The sequence below is a fragment of the Cervus elaphus genome, chromosome 26 (assembly GCF_910594005.1).
Source record: "Cervus elaphus chromosome 26, mCerEla1.1, whole genome shotgun sequence".
NCBI lineage: Eukaryota > Metazoa > Chordata > Mammalia > Artiodactyla > Cervidae > Cervus > Cervus elaphus.
Window position 1 is genome coordinate 27943386 of NC_057840.1, and position 15685 is coordinate 27959070.

Consider the following 15685-nt stretch of genomic DNA (forward strand, 5'->3'; position numbering starts at 1 on the left):
AGTGACAACAAATGATTGGAAACAAGCTTGGTGCCAAAAATACAGAAATAATTGCATAAATTGTGCTTTAAACTGAGTACACATAGCATATCTCATTTGAATATAAGCTCCTCTGAAATGTGTGACTTTTTTCTCCATTATATTAGCATGGTGATTTACCCATTGTCAGTGCTCAATAAATATTCCTTGAATTACAATATTTTTCTCACACTGGGTTAGGCATGGATAGCGCCAAATCACACAACATCCCCCAGGAATTGGGACTGTCCACCTCAAAATCACAACCATCCTTTATAAGAGACATGGGTTTTGGGGGAATACTTTTTTCTATGGAGTTAATGTCAGAGAAAAAGACCCATGCCAAGGCTTTACAAAATTATGAATATACTACATTTTAACTGTTTTAGAATTGCTTCACTCAGTTATCTAAAAAGATTGCAAGGAATAGTTTTTCATAGCTGAGCCAATTCAAGTGAGCTCTGTGAACATTGGTAATCAGAACTTAGGATACAGAATCTAAGAACAAGAAATGAAATGGATAGGATTGACATATGCAACATTGCAGATATCCAATTAAACATAAGATTCATTCTTGTCTACATGCAGTAAAAGTCAGAGATGAACCTGGAGGAAAGGAGTTGAGTTTATACCTTTCTTCAGATTTGCATCTGAGCAAGTGTAAGGTTTGGGGTTTGTTTTAATTTTAATTAATTTATGGCTGTGCTGAGTCTTCGCGGCTGCATGGGCTTTTTCTCTAGTTGCAGTGCTCGGGCTTCTCGTGGTGGCTTCTCTTTGGAGCACAGGCTCTGGAGTGTGCAGGGTTCACTAGTTGCAGATCCCGGGCTCAGTAGTTGCGGCCCATGGGCTTAGTTACTCTGCAGCATGTGGGATTTTCCCGGTCCAGGGATCAAAACCGTGTCTCCTGCATTGGTTAGCGGATTCTTTACCACTGAGCCCCCAGGGAAGCCCCTCTAGTGGAGGTTTAATGCCTGCAGTTTTGAATCAACATGGGCAGTTGTTTCATCTTGAATTTTTAGAACAAGTGTATGTGTAGAAGAGAAGACTTTGGGCCTATCAAGGTATGGTGTTTTTCACTCTTCACAAGTTGCACTTGATTTCATAAAACAGAAACCTATTTCAAAGTCTGCATGTGTGTTTTTGTGATCTTTTTTCTTTTGTTTTATTTCTCCTTCGCATGTCACTTATGAGTGTTTTCTAACAGCATTCCCGAAAGGTTCTATGTTAATATGCTGTGTACAGTGGCCCAGAAAGAAAATGACGCAGAAGCAAGCCTAATACTTTTAATGCTGTTGATTTATTTATGGTAGCTTAAGGCCAAAAAGGAATTTGGAGGATGGGAGAGATTGGCACACACAGTCATGGCAAAGTACCAACAGTGCCCTATCCCCACCTGTTCCTTTTGCATTTTTTTCAGCTTATGTAAACCACTCTACAAATGAAGTTTCAAGTCTCCCCACTTCCAACTAGACCTCTGCCTCTAAGCCTCTCTTACAAAGGAATTCTAGCATTACAGCTACTGAGGACTGCTCTAATAAAAAGTTTTAGGGAGTGAACTGTTTCTATTGAGTGAGGAACTGGTTTGCTCTATAGAAATATAGACAAATCTCCAGTTACTGCCTCATCTGTGGGGCCCTTGAGAGAGCAAAATGCTGTTGGTTTAGCCTTTTGTCTCTACTTTTGTGTCTCCTGATTTGTTAGGATAATCTTTATGTTCGGCTTAGTAGTTTAGCTTTAAAACGTCAGAAAAGTGCCCGAAGTTTTGTTTAGTCTAGGTGCAGTTCTGCCCCTAGATCAAGACAAGAGTGGGCCTTGAACTGGGCCCCCATCAGTTTAGAGGGTCCTGCCATAGCTCCCCTCTAGCTGCACCCCCCCATAAGCTGAGAAGTCCATGGGTCAACAGACATACCTATCCCTGTTGATACTCCCTTTAACCCCTGGCTTACACACACAGACAAAGTTTTGAAACACAAATTCCAAGGACTACAGAACTTGCACAGGCTTCCTGCCTGCTCTGTCCTCCTAAAGGCTGACCTTGTGGCTGGTGTGCACACCCCTTGGCTTGCAAAGGGCCCAAAGAATGGCTACTGGCTGGGGTGTTCACTTTATGAACTCAAAGAGGCAAATTGAGGCATTTCACTTGAAGGGGTTGGGCTTGGAGGCCACTCTTAGAGATGATTTTTAGGACTCACAGTTCTACCCATAATTCAGAAAAGGTTGTTGTTGTTTAGTTGCTAAGTCATGGCTGACTCTTTTGTGACCCCCTGGACTGTAGCCCAGCAGGTTCCTCTATCCATGGGATTTCCCAGGCAAGAATACTGTAATGGGTTGCCATTTCCTTTTCCAGTATATCTTCCCCACCCAGGGATTGAAATTGTGTCTCCTGCATTGGCAGGCGGATTCTTTACCACCGAGCCACCTGAGAAGCCCTCAGAAAAGATTACCCTGAACCTAAACTTCCTCCAGGTTCCCTTCCCATTCTCAAATTTCTTATAGGTAAGTAATCTTCTGGTTATTTATTGTAGAATAAGTAACAACGACGTGTGCTAGGTGGTAACCTCAGTTCTCCTAAAATGGAACTTCTCTGATCATCTTCAGTGTTAAAGCTATTGCTTTATTAAGTAGGTAAATGACTTTTTAAACAGAGGAGAATTTATCAGTTCAGTCGCTGAATCGTGTCCAGCTCTTTGAGACCCAATGGACTGCAGCACATCAGGCCTCCCTGTCCATCACCAACTCCCGGAGCTTCTCAAACTCATGTCCATTGAGTCGGTGATGCCATCCAACCATCTCTCCTCTGTCGTCCCCTTCTCCTCCTGTCTTCAATCTTTCCCAACATCAGGGTCTTTTCCAATGAGTCAGTTCTTCACATCAGGTGGCCAAAGTATTGGAGCTTCAACTTCAGCATCGATCTTTCAAGTGAATATTCAGGACTGATTTCCTTTCGGATGGACTGCTTGGGTCTTCTTGCAGTCCAAGGGACTCTCAAAAGTCTTCTCCAACACCACAGTTCAAAAGCATCAGTTCTCCCGTGCTCAACTTTCTTTATGGTCCAACTCTCACATCCATACATGACTACTGATAAAACCATAGCTCTGACAAGATGGACCTTTGTCAGCAAAGTAATGTCTCTGCTTTTGAATATGCTGTCTAGGTTTATCATAGCTTTTCTTCAATATTTTCATGTTAGGTTTAGAAATGATCTGCTTATGTATATTATTTACAGTATTTGTAATACTTAAGAGACTTTGGCATTGTAAACTATCTGATAGATAAATATGACTGTTTATGTAAAACATGTCATTGACTTATAATTTCTAATTAAAAGAAGAATGTGAGCAAGTTTTTTTTGTAAGTTGTATTCTAATATTTAAGAGAAATAGGCTTACCAAATTTGTAAGGTAAATAAGATTTACAACAGTCTGAAATGATTTGGATGGTTTCTCTTACAAGCATCATGTACTAGATTGGTCAGACATTTGAAATGCTTAAAAGTAATTTGAACATATTAAACTCATTAATATAGTTTAAAATATTTAAGTGACATTGCTGGATACAAAAATCAATACAAAAAAGTAATAGTATTTCCATATTGCAGCAGCAAAAAAAAAGAAGAGAAAGAAACAGCCACTATAAAAAAAGGATTCTTGATAAATGACAGTGGTATATTACAGGAAAGTGAGAAAAAAAGACAATCTTTCCAATAAGTGGAGGTTGGACAGTTGTGTACCATGTGGGAGAAAAATAAAATTGGACTCCTAATTCACACTATGCATAAAAATCAACCTCAGGTGGATATGAAATCTAATATGAGACAAATTATAAAGTTGTTCAATGATTAATACAGGAGAGTATCTTCATGACCTTGGGGGTAGTGAAGGGTTTCTTAAAAGAGACACAAATGCACTAACCCTAAGGTACAGATTAGGAGGGCTAAAGGAAACTCTGAGCTGGAGGCAACAGGTTTAAGGTCCAGAGAGGGTGACTGGCCAGTTCCAGATCATGATGCCTCCAGGAGAAGGATTGAACAGTCCTTTTGTAAGTGCAGAAGAAGCTGTTCCTCCCCATAGGCTGGCACCTAAAATATGTGATCAATGGAAGAACCTCAGAACACATCTAAAATGATGACAGCTCCCCCAAGGTGGAGTTTATAAGATGCAAGGCCACATGAGGCTTGATGAAGTGGGATTATTCGAGTCCTTGTTGCATCAGCGATTCTGTCAACTAATTGAGTATCTTGAAACGACTAAAATAGTAGCAGAGTTTAAAGCCACTGTAAGAAAAACAAAGCCAACTTCTTCACTGCTGTGGGATAGAGAAGGAAGGCATAAGCAGGGACACTAAAGGTCGTGGGGCGTCTCTGGTTACAACCTTGTTTAGATCTCAAAGCCATTTACCCTTTGGGGATTCTGCTTCCTGTTCTGAGACTCCTGCTGCTAAATCCCAAATGCATACATTTTATTTCATCCCTAGCTATTGTTCTTCAGTCTTTTCTTGAATGATCTTTATTACTTTTCTTCTCTGCTGCTAGCTGTCAACAAAAACCAAAATGTTGCTCTTCCTTCAGGAGGGACTGGTTTTGGCCTCTTCACAGGTGGTTTTGTTATGAATTAATTGTTCTTTTGTTCTCTCACCAGCCTTAAAGGTCAACCTTTATCCTTCATCAGTGTCATGGACAATTTCCTTCACAAGCTACAACTCTTCCTCTCTCTGGGGCCACTGACTTCTGTAAGACTTTAATCTATTCAGAAGTATTTAGGTAATGGGGTTATGTAAAACCTTAATAGTTCTTTATTCCTGTTAATCGTGAGAAGAAGAGATGCTCAAGAACCATAGGCCCTGAAATTTGAATTCTTTAGTAATAACTAAAAAGTGATTTAAAAAATCTGCTTCCCATAAATGAATACTGATTCTGGCCTATTTCTGATACCTTTCCAGGGAAAAAGTCAGTTATTCAGGTACACCAATTAGGCTACTTTATAAAGCTTTCCAGAAGCTCTAGATCATATTTACAAACAATTTCCAGAAAGGACTTGGAGACCTTAGGCCAGGAGGTTAAGCAGTTTAGCAGAGAAGTGTCAACTGGCTAAATTCATGGTATTTGCCCAAAGATCATGGGCTGGCAAGAGTTACGTTGGCTTTCCAGGTGGTGCAGTAGTAAAGAATCTGCCTGCCGGTGCAGGAGACACAAGAGACCCATGTTCGATCCCTGGGTTGGGAAGATCCTCTGGAGAAGGAAATGGCAACCCAGCCCAGTAGTCTTATCTGGAGAATCCCATGGACAGAGGAGCCATGCGGGCTATAGCCCATGGGGTTGCAAAGAGTCAGACAGGACTGAGCGCGCACACACACGAGTCTTATTGCTATAATCTGACAGGTGAAAGTCTCTCCCAGTCAGTTTGTGTAAGGCTACAGTCTCAATTCCCACCCTTCACTCTTGTTGGACCAACTGTTACCAGAGGAGAGAGTCTGGGTGGTGGAGTGACTCGTATGAGTGTCTACAAAGCTGACACCAAGTGCCAGAAATATCTTCATCATTATTAAAGTTTAGAAAAGCCCAAAGTGTGTTTAGTCACTACACTCCCTTCGGCCTCACTGGTTAAGTGCCTGCAAGAGCTACCTGCCAAGCTCCGCTTCACGTACTTGGCACATCAAGGGGATCTGCTCACGGCTTTGTCAACCAGTTTTCCCTCTTTCAATTGCCCTTCTGACTTTGGAGCCAAGAAATGCTCACCCCGCATGACTCTATGGAGCACTTCCTATCTCCATCCTTTAAATGGTTTGCAGCTCAAAAGTGGTTATAACAGAGTTGATTGGAATTCAGAGCATTTTTATCCCATTAAAAAATGTCATAAACGGTGGTTAGCTTTTTAGGCCCAAACATGCTAACTTGTTTAACTTACAGTGTAATGGAATAGTTGTAGAAATGAGCTACCATTTTTGTCTGTGGTTTTGTTTTTGTTTTAATAGAGAAGAAAATGATTTGTGAATTCAAAACTGGATTGCCAAGAAGAAACCTAACATTGTAGTGCTGACCTTGTGGCCCACCCCGCTCCCACCACTCGCTGCTGTCGGCCAAATGAGAGGAAAAGCTCTCCAATTCCATCAAAGGCAGGGATTTGCGGAGGGGAGATGGGGGAAGCCAGAGATGGGAATACAGACCTGGAGGAAAGAGAAAAGCATGAACTATAGCATAAGCCTCTGGGTGGCAGTGACAGAACTCTTTGAACTTTCTTCTCATCATTTCTTTTCCTCCATGAGGCTGTAAGCATGGGTTTATAGTGCCTGGGTAGTCTGGTCACCGTAAGAAGCACAAGAGGGGTTTCTGTGCTTGATCGGGGTGGTGATTCGTATTAGGAAGAAATTCTGTATATTGAGGACTGCCTGTACTTGGAAGATTCAAAAATTCTTAGCATTCTTTTTCTCAACTTCTAGGCTGCGCTGAGAAATTGTAGACTCTATTAAGCCTAAAACTTTCTAAAAGTGCATTTGATGCCAAATGTTTTTCTAGAGTTGTATCAAAAGCAAAACATCAAACCTGTACTAACATTTCAATGTAATTTTGACAGGACCATTTTGCTATTTTCATCAGGCAGGATTCAATATAGCAATTGAATTAAAGTAGCAATCATGTATTTTTTTAAAGCAAAGATTTGTATATCAATTACATTAAAGGAACGCACTCTGTTTATCAAAAATTCACTTTAAAAGCAAAAAATACAAACCACAGATTGGAAGAAGGTATTTGCAGCCTATGTAACCAATCAATAACAACAATAAATATTTTGTTTTTAAATATATAAGGAATTTTTACAGTTTGAGTCTTAAAAAAGGCAGAAAATCCAATAGAAAAATAAGTGACTTGATTATGCAGTATACAATAGAGGAAATCCAAATGGCTAATAAACATTAAAAAGTGTTTTTAACATGGTTAGTAAAGAAGATATGCCCACTATTATTAGCAAGCTTTCAAAAGTTTTATAACATCACATATTGGTGAGGAAATCTAACTTTGGGTGGAAATGTACTATAAATTATACAGGCACTTTGGAAAACAGTTTGGTATTATCTAAATTGATGATATCCATATCCTATGTCCAAGCAGTGCCTCTCCTGAATGTTTTTTCAAAGTAGATTCCCTGGATTAGCAGTATTAGTATCACCTGGCAACATGTGAGCAATGCGGATTCTTCGTCCCTACATCAGATCTACTCAATCAAAAACTTGGGAAATGGGGCCCAGAAATCTGTTTTAACAAGTCCTCTAGGTGATTCTGATGAAAACTAAAGTTGAGAACCACTGACTTAGAGATTATTCTGTTCCTGCAGACACAACAACATGTAAACAAGAAAGTTTATAGCAGATTCCCAAATGGAAAAAACCCAAATCCCCATTGCTAGCAGAATGATAAATTCATTTTTAACTAGCGGCTAACTGAAGCATCTTTATATACTGAGGGTTGAGAACAAGTCAAGGCAAAAGCCTCCAGTTAAAAGAGAAGAGAAAAATTTGATGGAATAAGTTGAAGATGATAAGATCTAAATGGGGGTGTTAATTGAGGAAAAAAGAGGCACCCCTTTGTTGAAGACCGGAGAAGGAATGCAAAAATTTTATTGAGGGGGTGGAATAGGAGAATTTAAAAATTTACTCATGCATGAAAGCCTTTATTTTATTTATTATTAGGAATCAAGATATATTTTTTCTCTGCACATGCAGAGAAAAAAGGTGATTCACCCAGTTTAGTTTGGCCAGAGGAGTAAATTAAATGGAGGATAAAATGAGACTCATTGTCCCTGCATCCTTTAAATTCTCGAGGATGACACTCAACTCTGCTTTTCCTCTCCTGGGATGTAATTCTCTTTTTGATTTACAATCTTTGCTGAGAGGTGAGGGTGTAGTTTTGGGGACTTCTACTTGCCCTTCCTACTACAATAACTTTTAGTCTACAAGTCAAGGAACTAGTATGAAGATCCTGTAAAATTCTAATGTCTGTTCCAATTATACTTTAAAAAACCGAGGAAATGATCTGTTTGGATCTGTGGATGAGTGGTCATGTATACCTGGCTAGATCTCCATTAATACGGTGACCCTCACATGCTCCTACTCTAACAAGGGTGTCAGAAGGTGCTTTGGGTCTCTGGATATTAACATCAACTCAGACTCTGTATCTAGTAGTCCTTAAAGGAGCCATATATTCCCCTATCTCCAGTTCATGGCTACTCGAGTACACAGCCATAAGACCCTTTGGGGAAGAACCAGAGGAATATTCAAGTACCACGGCTTTCCTGGTGGCTCAGAGGATAAAGCGTCTGCCTGCAATATGGGAGAGCCGGGTTTGATCCCTGGGTTGGGAAGATCCCCTGGAGAAGGAAATGGCAACCCACTCCAGTATTCTTGCCTGGAGAATCCCATGGACAGAGGAGCCTGGCAGGCTACAGTCCACGGGGTTGCAAAAAGTCAGACATGACTGAGTGACTTCACTTTCTTTCTTTACACCCTGCCATGGTACTGCAGGGTCCTTCTCTATGTGGACCAAGTCTTTTTTTTCAGTCAATGGAGATGTTCTGTGGTAAGTTTGAAAACTGGCTCAGGTTTGAAAAACAGGCAAGGGATCATGACTTTCCTCTGAGGCAGCTGATTCACAGTCTTCTACTCATCTGTTCTTGATCTTTTTTTATTAGATATATTAAGCTATATCCTTGGTGGATGCACATCTATCTTATTCCTTAGAAATCTTATTCTATTAAATATCTCCATAGATTCCTAAAGATCAGCCCCCTATTCACTGCATTCCAAATGTGTTGCCCATTAAAAACATTATACCCATATTGATTCTGGTAGTTAAGTGCTACCATATGACTTCTGCTCTTCTGGGATCCCATCATCTCCATGGCTATTAGGGACCCTAGTTCTGTAATAGAATCATTTTATCAATTCTAACTTAGAGGAGAGCCACCACTGAGCTTCTGAAAGACACTGATTCAGTGGGTGTTCTGGAGCATTAATTGCATCTCAGAGTTGGTGCTACTGAGACAAGGGACTCAGTATTTAATTTCCCAGTGTTCGTCACTAACTGTGATCTGCACCAAGGATAAGGTGGCTCCTATTCAATCAGGGGCAATTCCTTGGAGAAGAAGGTACTTCTTCAAAAGCTGATAGCAGCCAGTGTCTAGAGCAGTTGGGGATGGATACAAGAATGTGATAAAAGTGATCTGGGTGGGGCAGATCCTGAAACTTCTGTGCATTAGTTTCCTTTATCTATAAAATATGGATATCAATATTTAGTTCACAGATTTATTTGGAAGTAAAGGAAATTAAACGATAGGTGGCTTGAATCTAAGTGGAATTTGGACAAGCCACAATAGAATGTCTGCAGAAAAATCTTGACTAAGCCTCCCAAGAGCCTGTTTGGATGTGGAGTAAGAAGCAATGTGGGAGAAGATTCAAATTGTGATTGTTAAGATTGATTCATTCCTTCACTCCCTGGCAAATGCTGAGTGCTCTTCGTTCATGTGCCTGCCCTCTATTAGGCTGTGAATGTCTGACTGGATTAAATGTGTGGAAGTGGGGGAGGTGATCCATCAGGAGTCCCTTCCTCTCTGTCTTGGAGCTGAGACACATTGAAACATGGATCAGGCGTGATGAGCCTGACCGAGCCTGAGGCCTGAGAAGACTGAGGGCAATAAGGAAAAACAAAAAGAATATTTTATTAAGATCTCTACTGTAGTGGAAACGAGGAGCACAGCTTAGGAACTCATCTGACAAAGTCTTGGACACGAATGGGGGCAGGGAGTGGGGCAACGACTTCTCACTTCACAGCAGAACATCAAGAGCTTTGTCATCAAGTTCACTGAGACTGTGATGGGAGAGCACTGTGCTAGGAAGACTTGTCAGCAGAAAGCACGGTGACTCTGCGGGACTATAGCAGTAGGAGGCAGACACGGACATCTGTGAGTACATGACTACATGTGTGAGCCCTCTGGGCACTGTCAGAAACTCCCCAGGCCCTCCTCAGCATCTGTCTGATGAAGCCTAAGGAAGCTTGCTTCCAGCTCTAGCCTGTCTAGAACTCTCAGCAGGGTGTGCAAAGCTTTACTCTCTTTACTCAACTCATTATTCCATTGGTCCTTCCTCAATTCAGTGCCTTTACCTTGCTGCCCTTAGGTCACCAAGCAGGCACCCTAAATACACATTTTAATTACTGTCAGTTTAAGGAACATTCTAACTCCCAGACACACCCTCCCAAATTCTTTCATTTAATGATAAAGTCTTTGTTAACGATCTTTTTATTAAATTCCAAAATGGCAACTATTTATTCAATGTGGGTAGAAGGAACCAATAACCTAGAAAATCTAGGGCTCAAAGTTAACCTTTCCAAAAAGATACTGGTTTTTTCTCAGGTGGCACAGTGGTAAAGAATCTGCCCGCCCATTCAGGAGACACAGGATACCTGGGTTTGATCCTTGGGTCAGGAAGACCCCTTGGAGGAGGAAATGGCAACTCACTCCAGTATTTTTTTTTTTTTTTTGGAGGCTAATTACTTTACAATATTGTAGTGCCACTCCAGTATTCTTGCCTGGAAAAATCCCATGGACAGGGAAGCCTGGCAGGCTACAGTCCATGGGCTCGCAGAGTCGGACACAGCTTAGCGACTGAGCATACACACTGGTTTGTTGTTTTTGTGACGCTTGCTCTGTACCCAGATGATTTCATGAGTCACTGACTAAATGACTTGTCTTTTCTTTTGTTTTTCACTGCCCTAGAAAGGTAACTGATTTTCCTTATATCAAAAATGACTCAACCTTCGACATAGAGTTAGAACTAGAAGTATTAGTCTTATGGTTTATTTTCATCCTACCGTATACTTTTCTGTCTTCCTCTGGCTTAGGATTCTGCTTGAGTGGTGTGTGGTCCTGAGTTCTGATGGGTGTCCCAATTCTTCCCATACCACCAGGATTAATACAAAGTGCATGATATAGTTTAAATCAGATCAGAAACAAGAACTATGGACCAAAAAAGAGGTCACATGTAGAATAGACAGAGAGGCCAATAACATGAAATTACAAAAGGGTTAATATGAAATCCTGTTTCTTAGGAAGAGGTGTCCTTATAAGGCCAATATGGGATCTACTTTCAAATAATTTATTCACCTTAAACTTAGAGTTTGTTTATTTCAACAAATATAGCCATATTTTTCCTGTCTCATTCTAACAACAAGCTAATGAAATTGGCCAACATGGACAAATCATTCATATGAAGTAGAAATTGTAGTCCTATTGTAACACACAATTTAATACTGCAACTATTTTCATTTCTACTCTGTCACAAAAAATTTAGTAGCAGTCAAAACTATAATTTTCTTTTCTTCACATTTCTGAATAGGCCTGTGAGGTTAAAATAGAAAGTGAAGTAACATAAGTGACATACTAAATGACCTAGCAAGTGTTTGACAGAGATAAGTTATAACACTTATGCTAAAAACTGAAAAACTGTCACTTCCTTGTTAAAGCTGAAAATAGCTCTTACCAATTGTTCTTCCTGATGCAAATCCATATTAAGCTTTGTATTACAAACACAAATCACTCAAAACAATTCCAAATGAGCACATATAGACTTAGAGAGAATTATGCAGTAAGTAACACTAGATTGTTGATAAAGCCTTTAATCCAATTTAAACGAGCGCCTCATAAAAAGTGAGCTGGCTTGAGATTTTTCTCTTACCTTGTATAAATTTAGCACTTATATACCAATTTCATTTAATAAACATGTATTATGTAGCTCTTAGGTAAAAATTCAGAGATTAGGTGCTCCCAGCCCTACAAAGGTAAGATGTAGTACTATGTAATTTACAATATAATTGTTGTTACAAATATGAATATTTTCCAATTTATTATAAAGGAATGCAGTATAAAAACAGCAACTATTCAGAGAACAGGTAGGCTATTTTTAATGGAAGTGATGGAAAATGACTTTACAAAAGAAATATCATCCGGGAGAGGCTTGGACATCTGTGCAGCACAAAAGGTGGTGATGGGCTTTTAGAAGATCATCCTGGTAGAAGGTCTGTCATGAGAAAAATCATGGTGTATTCAGAGAATGGCCAGTTGAGAGGAATAAAGAAGGGTAGGAAAGAAGAGGGTGACCAAGTATTGAGATGGTATTATGGAGGATTTTAATAGTGCATTCAGTAAAAGTGTTTAAACTTCTATGTAAGTAATAGGGACCTATTGAAGATTATGGGACAAGAGAATAGCTTACTGTACTTTAAAATTTTAATTATTTATTTTTAATTGGAGGATAATTGCTTTAAAACGTTGTGTTGGTTTCTGCCATACAACAACACGAATCAGACATAAGTATATACATAGCTCTTTCCTCTTGAATCTCCCTCCCATCCCCACCTCCATCCCACCCCCTAGATCATCACAGAGCACTGGGCTGAGTTCCCTGGGTTATATAGCAACTTTCCACTAGGTAACTATTAATATTTTACACATGTAAGCCGGTACTTTGAATTGATGGCCAATGACAGTAACCTAGAAGAATCTGAAAGTGGAGGCAGATAGATTGGTGAGGTGGTGTGATTATACTCTAGGTGGGAAACAAGGTCAAATTTTGGAGAGCCTTGAAATGTTAGGCACCTGAGACGAGGACAGCGTGTTGTCTCCAAGGTCGATTTTCCTCTTCTTCCTTTACTTACAAATCACCCCATTTTAGCCAAACATATGTTCATTTGGAATAGAGATTAATCCCTGCCTCCCTTGCAGTTACATGGGCCATGTGTCTAAGGTCTGGTAAATGGGTGTAAGTGGAAATAGCCTGTGTAACTTCTGTGGAGTGGTATTAAAGAATAGGTATTATAGTCAACTTTTCTCCTTCCTGATGGTTAGAATATAAACTAAACCTTTGTCCCTGCCCCCTACCCTCAAATACACATGTCAAATCGTAATTCCAGTGTGACGGTATTTGGACGTGGGGCCTAGTGAGGTGATTAGATCATGAGGGTGCAGCTTCAGTGTATGGATTAATGCCCTTATAAAAGAGATCTCTCGACCCTTTTCCAATGTAAAGACACAGAAAAAAGGCAAACATCTGTGAGTCAGAAATCAGGCTTTCACCAGACACCAAATTTACCAGCACCTTAATTATGTACTTCCTGGCCTCCAGAACCATGAGAAATAAATTTCTGTTGTTTATAAGCCACCCAGTCTATGGTACTTTTGTTATAGCAACCTGGATAGACTAAGAAATAGGGACAAAATGACTAGAAATGGAACAGCCATGCTCTTGGGCCATGAGGTAAGCTCAAACATGGTAGCCACTCATGGTAGAGCAACAACTTAGAAGCACCCCAAGTCCTTAACATCTGGCTCTACAGATGAGACCTGGAATACTTATCTCTGCAACTTCATCTGAGAGAAATGAACTTCGGTCTGGTTTTAGCCATTGTTGTTGGGCTTTCTGTCATTCATAACTGACCCTATCTGTGAGCTATGAAGAGCCACAAAAAGTTTTAAGCAGAGGAATGAAAAAATGAATATAATCAATTGTAGAAGCTTACTCACTGTATCTTGAAAGAAATGGAGAAATGAAAATCAATAGGCAAAGACACAACTTGGAATGATATGGCAGCCAGTCTGGTTTGAGAAGGTCCTGGGCTACAGTGGGTTAGCGGGAATGAAAGACTATGTGAAGTTATTCTGTGAAGATACCCCCAGCCCTCTCACAAGTCCCACATTTTGGCTCTTGCTATGCCTTCTCATTAGAAAGACTTCCCCTTCAAGACCTAGTCCGGTGACATTGTCTTCAACATTCTCAGTATTTCTCTTTTCCATAAAAGTTTGCGCATTCATTTAATTCATGCTAATAGTGCTCTTTCAAACACATACATAAACCTGATGGTTTCTTGTTGCAACTCCTTAGCCTTGCAGCAAGTTAGAAGTACCCCAAGTCCTTAACATCTGGCTCTACAAGGCTCAAAAGACAAGGCTTTTGAGGAGATAGCAATCATGGAGTGCTTACTATGTGCCAGGCAGTGTATTAAACCCTTTATGTGCATGATCTCAGGTAATTCTCAATACATTTCTATGAACAGAGCAGACTGTCTCAAAGAACATGCCCCCACACTCAGCAAAGCAGCCCCTCTCTCCTAGTTATCCTGCACAGACAAAGTGAAAGTGAAAGTCGCTCAGTTGTCTCCGACTCTTAGTGACCCCATGGACTGCATGCTGGAGTGGGTAGTCATTCCATTCTCCAGGGGATCTTCCCAACCCAGGAATTGAACCCATGTCTCCTGCATTAGCAGGTGGATTTTTTTTTTTTAATCACTGAGCCACCAGGGAAGCCTCTGTGTGTGTAATTCTGTGCAATTTTATTCCATGTATAGATTCATGTTACCACCAGTGTAACAGATATAGAGTGATTCCATTATTTACCTCTTTGTATTTGTACCCACCTCTCACCTCCTCCACTTCTTGATTCTCATCCCTGTTCCCTGGCAAGCGCTGTTCTGTCTCCATCACTATCATGTTACCATTTTGAGAATGCTTTATAAATGGAATCTCACTGTGGGTAATCTTTTGGGAGGGCCATTTTTCACTGAGCATAATGCTCTTGAGGTCTAACCAGGTAGATAATTGTATCAACAGTTCACTTCTTTTCATTACTGAGGAGTATTACGTGGTATGGATGTACATTCTTTAAACCATTCACCCATAAAGGAACATTTGGGCTGTTTGTAGTACTTCGTTATCATGAATAAAGCTGCTGTGAACATCCATGTAGAGATTTCTTGGTGTGAATATAAGTTTTCATTTCTCCGAGATTAAAGAATGTGGCTGCTCAATTATATGGTAAATGCATATTTTGTTTTGCAAAAAATTGCCAAATTATTTTCCAGAGTACCTATACCATTTTACATTCCCACCAGCAATGTATGAGTAACGCAATTTCTCTATATCCTTGCCAACATTTAGTATTATCACTATTTTTTTCCATTTTCTTAATTGTGATACAATTCAAATACCATGAAACTCACCCTTTTAAAACATATGATTCAGTGGGTTTTAGCATATGCACCATCACCACTACGTAACAGCAGAACATTTTGATCATACCCTAAAGAAAGCTTGCACACATTAGCAGTTATTCCTCACTCCCCACTCCTCCTCCCAGCCCCTGGCAACCACCAATCTACTTTGTGTTTCTATAGACTTGCCTATTCTAGATGTTTCATATAGATGTAATCATATGTGGTCTTTTGTGTTAACAGAAATTTTAATTTTAGTAGGTCTAATAGACGTGTAGCGATATCTCAATGCAGTTTTAATTTTTATTTCCTTAATGGCTAATCATGCTGAAAATCTTTTCACTTGCTTATATGTCATCCTTATTTCTTTGTGGTGAAAATTTCTTCATGCCTTTTGTTTACACTGTAACTAAATTGTTTACTATTGAGTTTTGGAGGTTTTTTAGATATTCAAGATATAAGGCCTTTGTCAGATATTATATACAGCTTGCAAATCCTCCCCAATTCTGTAGTTTGTCTTTTCATCTTCTTTGCAAGATTGTTCATAGCACAAAAGTTTTTAATTATGGAAATTTATTAATGTCCTCCTTAGTGATCATACTTTTAGTTCATGTCTAAGAACTTGCTTATCCCTGTTTC